We start from the raw sequence: 9,487 nt of genomic DNA, 5'->3' as shown, positions 1-9,487 counted from the left end.
AGTCCTAAGAGGAAAGTATATTGCAATCCTGGCCAATCTCAACAAACTAGAAAAAGCGCAAATTCAAAATTTAACAGAACACCTACTGGAACTAGAAGGGAAGCAGCAAGAACACCCCAAATCCAGCAGAAGAAAAGAAATAATAAAGATCAGGGTAGAAATAAACAATATAGAATCCAAAAGAATAGTCGAGCAGATCAATGAAACCAAGAGTTGGTTCCTTGAAAAAATAAACAAAATCGAGCCTCTAGCCAGGCTCCTCAGAAAGAAAAGAGAGAGCACCCAGATAGACAAAATCATGAATGAAAAAGGATCTATTACAACCAATCCCTTAGAAATACAAGCAATCATCAGAGATTACTATGAAAAACTATATGCCAACAAACTGAACAACACAGAAGAAATGGACAAATTCCTAAATGCACAAGCACTGCCCAAATTCAAATGGGAAGAGACAAAGCATGAATAGACCTATAACCAGTGGAGAAATCAAATCTGTTATCAAAAATCTCCCAACTAATAAGAGCCCAGGGACAGATGGCTTCCCAGGGGAATTCTACCAGACATTTAAAGCAGAGCTCATACCCATTCTTCTCAAACTATTCCAAAAAATAGAAATAGAAGGATAACTTCCAAACTCATTCTATGAAGCCAGCATCACCTTGATACCCAAACCAGACAGAGACCCAGCCAAAAAGGGAGAACTACAGACCAATATCCTTAATGAATACAGATGCAAAAATACTCAACAAGATACTAGCAAATCGAATTCAACAGCATATAAAAAGAATTATCCATCATGATCAAGTGGGATTCATTCCTGGGTTACAGGGATGGTTCAATATTCGCAAATCCATCAGTGTGATCCACCATATTAACAAAAGAAAGGATAAAAACCATATGATCTTGACAATATATGCAGAAAAAGCATTTGACAAAATACAGCATCTTTTCTTAATAAAAACCCTCAAGCAAGTTGGGATAGAAGGAACTTACTTAACCATCATAAAAGCCATTTATGAAAATCACACAGCTAATATCATCTTCAATGGGGAAAAACTGAGAGCTTTCCCCTGAGGTCAGGAACACAATAAGGATGTCCACTCTCACCACTGTTGTTTAACATAGTGCTGGAAGTCCTAGCATCAGCAATCAGACAACAAAAGGAAATAAAAGACATCAGATTTGGCAAAGATGAAGTCAAACTTTCACTTTTCACAGATGACATGATTCTCTACATGGAAAACCCAGCAGACTCCACCAGAAGCCTTCTATAACTGATCCATGAATTCATCAAGGTTGCAGAGTACAAAATCAATGTACAGAAATCAGTTGCATTTTTATACACCAATAATGAAGCAAGAGAAAGAGAAATTTAAAAATTGATCCCATTCACAATTGCACATAAAACCATAAAATACCTTGGAATAAATCTAACCAAAGATGTAAAAGACCTGTATGATGAAAACTATAGAAAATTTATGAAATAAATTGAAGAAGACACAAAGAAATGGAAAAACGTTCCATGCTCATGGATCGGCAGAATAAACATTGTCAAAATGTCATTACTACCCAAAGCAATCTACACATTGAATGCAATCCCAACCAAAATTGTACCAGCATTCTTTGAGAAGCATTCATATGGAACCACAAAAGACCCTGAATAGCCAAAGTAATATTGAAGAAGAAAACCAAAATGGAAGGCATCACAATCCCAGACTTCAGCCTCTACTACAAAGCTGTCATCATCAAGGCAGTATGGTATTGGCACAAAAACAGACACATAGAGACCAAATGAATAGAATAGAGAACCCAGAACTGGACCCACAAATGTATGGCCAATTAATCTTTGACAAAGCAGGAAAGAGTATCCAATGGAAAAGAGACAGCCTCTTTAGCAGGTGGTGCTGGGAGAACTGGACAGCAACATGCAAAAGAATGAAACTAGACCAAGTCTTACACCATACACAAAAATAAACTCAAAATGGATGAAGGACCTGAATGTGAGACCGGAAAACATCAGAATCCTAGAGGAGAAAGTAGGAAACAGCCTCCTTGACCTCAACCACAGCAATTTCCTACTCTACAGATCCCCAGTGGCAAGGGAATCAAGAACAAAACTGAACTCTTGGGACCTCATCAAGATAAAAAGCTTCTGCAATGCAAAGGAAACAATCAATAAAACTAGTAGGCAACTGATGGAATGAGAAAAGATAGTTGCAAGTGACATATCAGATAAAGGGCTAGTATCCAAAATCTACAAGGAACTCACCAAACTCCATACCCGAAAAACAAATAATCCAGTGAAGAAATGGGCAGACGACATGAATAGACACTTCTTCAAAGAGGACATCCAGATGGCCAACAGGCACATGAAATGATGCTCAGTATCACTATCATCAGGGAAATACAAATCAAAACCACACTGAGATACCACCTCACGCCAGTCAGAGTGGCTAAAATGAACAAATCAAGACACTATAGATGCTGGCGAGGATGTGGAGAAACGAGCACCCTCCTGCACTGTTGGTGGGAATGTAAACTGGTGCAGCCACTCTTGAAAACAGTGTGGGGGTTCCTCAAAAAACTATCCATAGAACTCCCCTATGACCCAGCAATAGCACTGCTAGGGATTTACCCAAGTGCAAGGGATACAGAGGTGCTGATGCATAGGAGCACATGTACCCCAGTGTTCATAATAGCACTTTCAACAATAGCCAAATCATGGAAAGAGCCTAAATGTCCATCACCTGATGAATGGATCAAGAAGATGTGGTATATATATACAATGGAATACTAAGTGGCAATGAGAAAGAATGAAATATGGCCATTTTATCAAAATGGATGGACCTGGAGGGAGTCATGCTACGCGAAATAAGTCAGGCAGAGAAAGACAGATACCATATGTTTGCACTCATAGATCTAGCAGGAGAAACCTAACAGAGGACCATGGGAAAAGGAAAGTGGGGGGAAGAGATAAGGAGAGGGAGTAAGGCAAATCATGAGAGACTCCTGAATACTGAAAACAAACTGAGGCTGAAGAGGAAGGGGGTTGATGGTCATGGAGAGGGGCACTTGTGGGGAAGAGCACTGGGTGTTATATGGAAACAAACTTGGTAATAAACTAATTTAAAAAAAAAGATAAATTTAAAAATTAAAAATAATGTTGACAAATACAGTATGAGTTGGAGTATTATTTGCTTCCCCAAACCCAATAGACTTCAGTAGAATCATGCAAATTTGTGTAGATTATTGCTTGAAATAGCCAAATACCATGTACCCCTCCAGGCTACTTCTGTGACATGGCCTCTATACCAGACCTCTGGACACATTCCCCTGCATGGCTCCAGCATGCTCAATAGGCACCCTACCAGCCCACAGAGAGTAGCCAGGTGTTATCTGAGCCTGTGGGGTGTAGGCTGGTCCCAAACCACATGTGTAGCCTCTAGGCCAGAGGGAGCCCACCAAGAGAAGTGGCCAAGCGCAGGCCTCATTTGGAATGGTTGCCTGGTGGTCCTGGGCTTACCAGTCCTCAAAGCTGCCAGGTGTGTCTCTGAGTGAAGGTTATTCCTCCAGCCCAACGAAAGGAGTCCTGGAAGGGCAGTCCCGACGCCCCACCTGTACCTTCATAAAGAATTCATGCACACAATTGTGTAGGATATAATTTGGAACAAGCAGGTGCATTGTAAACCTAACAGCCTGCTCTGGAGACCAAGAATCACTAGGCTTTGCCTTGTTCCGAGTCGCTGGTTTGGGAGCCACCACAGCTCGCTCTTGCCCAGTATATGCCTAGTCAGCCAGGAGGTTGGGGAAGTCCTGATTCAGCCACCTGGCCAGCTGGCCAATGGGATCAACCCCACCCCCACCCCCACATATTTCTGAACAGCAGTTTTAAACTGGCTACAGTCAGCCGAAATTTGGGCTGCCTGCGTCTTCCAGAACTCAAGGCACCCAGGTGTCTCTTATGGGAGGATAACACAGTAAACTCAGATGCACCCTGGCAAAACAGTCCAATTTGCTTCAATTCTGCCTTAAAGGGAAATATACCCATTTGTGCAGGTTCAGGCTTACAGGTGGGTGGAGTTTATGTGTTACCAACGGCCCATCCTGGATATGCTGCTACACCTTGGCCCACGTCCTGGGCTCCCCCGACGGCTGCTCTCAAGAGTGTAATATACATTCTATCAGCCTCATAAGACCCCCAAACCAATGGCGTTCAGATTAGCCTGAATCACTTCAGCAGTCTCCAGATTTGGAAGAAAAAAAAAAAGCATCGACTCAACTCGTTCTGAGGTGACAGCTTGAAGTGGTGAAAAGTCAGTCCCGGCTGAGACCCGTTGCCTGCCTGACGACGCGGCCCAGGGCTTCCCAGAATCAAGGCTCCCAAGTGTCCTTTAGAGAAGAATACATCCGCGGCCACAAAGACCCGAAATGGGCAAGGCAGTGTGCACTTTCCAGCTTTACCTTGAAGGGTGACATATGGGCAGCTGCACAGGACAGGGTTTGAAACTACGTGGAGGCCTTGGGCTGCGCAGCTCACGCTCCTGTGACCCAGACTGTCCTCCACTGGCCTTCCAGGGCCCTGGCTCCCGCGCGAGCGCAATAGGCACCCAGGCAAGGGATTCTGGGAAATCAGCTCTCAGTGTTTGTGGATCGCCCGCCTTTCCTAAACCGCCCTGAAAGCCTCCAGGGGAAAGAGATTCCACCCCAGAGACTGTTCCAGCCACGGCAGCTTGAATGTGGCAGCACTCAGTCCCCATTTGGGCTGCCTGCCCACTGCGGTCCCCTGATTTTCCAGCAATCGAGCCACCCCTCGGGCTTTTTGTGGGCGGAGTCACCAGCCAGCAGGTCCGTGCCAGGGGCTGGAAGGCGGTGCAATTACCCTCTGATTTGCCTGCAGGGAGAATATGTGCCAGTGTGACTACTAAGATTCCAGGTTCCCTCGAATAGCCTGCTCCTATGACCCGGCCGCTTCCTACAGCTGCCCGGTCCCACGTCCCGTTCGCCGGAAGATGCCCTTCTACACCCAGTCATCCCACTTCCGGCTGCAGGGGCCACTCCGGTTCCTTGGAGGTTTGGGTGATTCCAGAGCACCTGAATGGCTTTGGGGTGGAGGGAGTGCACACCAGAACAATCTTTATGAGGGGACATATTGAACATGTTTGACAGTTCCCAATTGGGCTGGCTGCCTGATGGGATCCCAGCCCCCTCCAGCAAGGGAGGCTCCCAGAGTTCCCTCTGGAGGGTTAGCCAGACCATAGCTCTGGACCTTCCCTTCCCAAGGCATTCCAGATTGCTCCGGCTCTGCCTTCAAGGGCGACATGAGTGATGGTGTGGAATATGGCTTGGATTGTGCAAAAGTCTTGTACCCCAGGTACCAGTCCCAGGCTGGGGCTTTGCTTATGGTTGTCCCCTTTAAAGTCCTGGCCATCGAACTCTATGGCACTCGTGCATCCACATTCACCCCTCTGTCACCTGTCTTCTGCCTGCACGTGGATCAACATTGTCATCAGGCCAGCTTTGCCTTCCATTCTCTCCCTGTCCTGTTGATGCCTGTCCACACATTGGCCTTCTTCCAGAGCACTGGTTCACTGCGCGTGCGCAGTCGGCACCCCAGGCACGGGATTCTATAGTCCCTTGAAAGTATAAGGTCTCTACACCTAGAAATCATTTTTAAAGAAAAAGCTGGCATGTGATTAATGCTTTATTGTCTACTACTTCTTGAGTAAAGAGTAACTTTCTTATTAAACATAGTATTAAAAAATGAAGCAAATGTGTGAAGTTGCTTACCCTCTAAGAGGCAAATGGAAATTAATCGGGAACTACCCAATGTCTGGACAATGCCAACATTATATGGATTCAATACATCCACTAATAAAGCTATGAGCACATAGTAGGTATACCAAACCTAAAACATGTGAGTCCAGGCTTTCTTTTCTACTTGTGGATGTTGAAGTGGATGTTTCTTCTCAAGTTTGTTTATCTATCAAGAATGAATAAATTAAAATAGGCCTCATGGAACTAGCTTGTAGTTCTAAGTCAACTACTTGTATTCTGTTTCTAGTTCTACTGGTTAACAGTACACAGCATGTTGCAACAAATACAGTAAATTTTAAATAAGTTTTATGAGTGGGATCTAATATAGCACCTACCCTAAACCATCTTGTGACATCTATTATAAAATGATAAAATTATTACCATCAAAATAATAAATCTATCTTGAAATTTTCCCCAATATTGTGCAAATATTTTTTCAAGGATGACGAAGAGCTGATGTGAGGGCCGACTTTCTATGTCCCTGGCAAGTGTTATTAATCGTCTCTGTCATTCTTTCCTACTGACCCTGAGAGAGACTTCAAAATCTTGCTTAACACAAATTCCAGACACTTTGTACCACCTGATCAGAGATATGTAAGTTGAAACCTAAATTTTCTTAGATTTTATGAGGTTTAAGAGGGGGTGGTATAAGACAATGTAGGAAAGGAATTCTAGAGCCATATGCTCTCTCTATAATGCTAACATTGGCTGAATGTGGATATTTGCCAAGCACTATTCTCTAAGTCTAAGATCTATGGACTTATTTCATCCTTACAACAACCCTATGCTGGACTTGAGGTTAATTTTTTGTTCTTATCTGTAGAATTGCGTAATGAGGCCCAGAAAGGTTAAGAAATTCAGGGAAGAATGCAAAGCTGGTCATCTTCAGAGCTGGCACTCAAGCCCACATGGTATGGCTCTAGATCCTACACTCTGAACTACCAGGATGAAAATAACTCTGTAGGAGTGGCAGGAAACATGTAATGACTAGAAAAAGTTGGAATCGTTGAAAAGAAAGAAAGAAAAAGACAAGAAAAGAATCAAAAACAAAATCCATATTTACAAGCATAATGGTTTTTCTAGGATCAAAACTATGCTTTGAAAATGTATTTAACTATATATGGATACTACATGCATGTACTGGATGTGCATTTTATGAACAATATGAATATTATTTTATGAAAAATATAAGTAAATGATAATAAGTAATATAATAATATGAATAACAATATGATAATAAGTAAACTTATTTTATTCTGAAATCATTCTTTATGGTGATATGAAACCCTATTTTCATGAGCAATGATTGGGACAATAATGCAGGGTAGTGGAGTTCAAGACTCACTTCCCAAATGTCATCACCAAGGTTTTTCTAATGATTTAGAAAGAAATTCATAATGTTTGTGCATTTCCTTGAGGACCTGTCTCCTTACTGTTTATCGGTGGGCAGTGACAAAATCCTATGGCTTGCAGTGTAGGCATCATAAACAGAATAAAAATGAATTTTTAAGATTTTGTACCTATTAACTTTTCACATGGTTTTTACTTCAGTGTCCTAGATAACATCATACTTAGGGTATAACTATTATGAACATGATCTGTCTGGTAGGTGTAATTCTCCTTAACGTTGAATGAGGTGGCTATTCAATATGTCATTTTCACAGAGGTCTGAAAAACATGAATCAATAGCCCTACGATCCACTTACCCTGGATAAGTTGATTATCCGTCACATGACATACGCCAAAAAAAGAAAATCATACAGTTGGTCAGTGTCTCTAGCTATTTTCTCTAATGTACTATTAAGTAACAAAAATTACCTTTTAAAGATCTAATTGGCTTTATGAACCAGTTCTGTAATTGGGCAGGTAGAGGGGAGCTCTTAAGAGCTACATAAAAGGAAAGGTTTTTAAAAGTAGAATGGGAATGGAAAAAGGAAACCATTAGCAAAGAATCCATTGTTTTAGGCAAGGTCGCCCTTCGAAGGGGAGTGAAGGAGACCATCTGTTCATTTCCTAGTGCTGACCAGGAAATCCCCATGTTGACTGGTTAAAGGTTACATTCCTGGGGGTTGAAAGCTGCACTTAAGTTAGGTACTAAGTCTTGGTTTGCTTGGTTTGCCTTAACTAAGTGACACCATTTGGGGCCTATGGTTTTCTTTTCAACAGTTCAAACATCTCTACAAAAATTGGTTCTTATCTAAGAGGTTTGTTGTTGTTGTTGTTGTTTTGGTTTGGTTTGTTTTTATAACTTGTGACTAGGTGTTACCATTGAAATCATCCTGGGAAGATGTTTGAAAAAGTGTCTGTGGAAACTTTCATGACTGTAGCTATAATATATACAGAATAAAGAATAAAGTTCAATCAATCATTCCAATGATAAGGCAAAAAAATAATCCATGTTAATTAGCCAGGTCTTCCAGAGCCTTCATGGAAGGCTAATCACATATAAAAAGTAAAGACGCAGACTATGCGTCAACATGTCGTACAGTAACAGATGTCTAGCTGAATTTTCAACTTCCATCCCTGTTAGAATGCTGGGCTTTACTCCTATACAACTGGCTCAGTTGGAAAGCTCATTCAGTAGGGTTCTGGAGTACAATGTAGAGGTGTGGGTTAGGAATTCATATTCTTTTCTGCTTCTCCAGTGGCCCAATCTGCACACTTTACAGCAAAGAGCAGAGACTCTAACTAGTGTAGGAACCCCTCTCTGGCACCATTCAGTGGAGCCGTGGGGACCACTGGTGTGACTCTAATACACCCCCCCCCCGCCCCCAATAGCACACAATGACGAGGGAAAATTTCAGAGTGAAGAAGGAGGTCACATCTGCTTGTTAGGACAGATGCAGTTCATACCAAAATATCGCTTGGAGAAACAGCTCATCCTTGGCCTTGATGCTGGCAGGCTGGGTCAGAGGACCCAGAGGGGTTCCTTCAGGCCCAGCCAAGAAGGTTCAGGGCCACATGAAAGATGGAAATAAAGCATGAGCCAGCAGGTGGTGAAAGCAGAGTTTATTGAAGTTATAGAGAAAATGCAGGTGCGGATGGAGTCTGGCAGACTCCGAAAGGAAACAGTCTTGTCTTTGTTTGGGGCCTGGCGTTTTTTTTTTTGAGGATTAAGTCTGGTGCACCTGACCTCTCAGACATCCAGGAACTGGTCAGAACATAGACATGGGTGTTATTCCCTGGAGCCAGGAGGTCTTGGTGTCAAGACATCTAGCCCTCGCGGTCTGGGATACGGGCATAACAACTTCATCCGGTCTTCCTCACCCGGCCCTTCCTCAGACATCATCTGTTCTAGAGAAATCATTAACTCCTTGTCCCTCACAAAGATGACATTCACTGTTTGCATTTGAGGCATGTGTAGAGTGGGGGTGCCAGTTCCTTGCAAGAATAAAGGCTGAAAAAGCAGCAAAAAGCAGATTTTTATGGAGTCTTCCATTTCTCTCTCTCAGCCTGAAACTGGAAATTGGTCCTGACAGTCATGCTACTGATTGGTCAGTCTGCCTAGTTGGCAAATACTGCCACATGGTCATTCCATTTTAAGTGTTTGGTGTGATTTTACTGTTTGCATGGTGATAAGATTCTTTCATACTGTGACAGTCCTGGATGGAGAGGACAGACTGCTCAAACAACGTCAATCTGTTCTGCTCACCAAGATACAGCCATTGGA

The sequence above is a fragment of the Suricata suricatta genome, chromosome 11, assembly GCF_006229205.1.
Source record: "Suricata suricatta isolate VVHF042 chromosome 11, meerkat_22Aug2017_6uvM2_HiC, whole genome shotgun sequence".
Taxonomy (NCBI): domain Eukaryota; kingdom Metazoa; phylum Chordata; class Mammalia; order Carnivora; family Herpestidae; genus Suricata; species Suricata suricatta.
Note: the sequence above shows the minus strand (reverse complement) of the source record.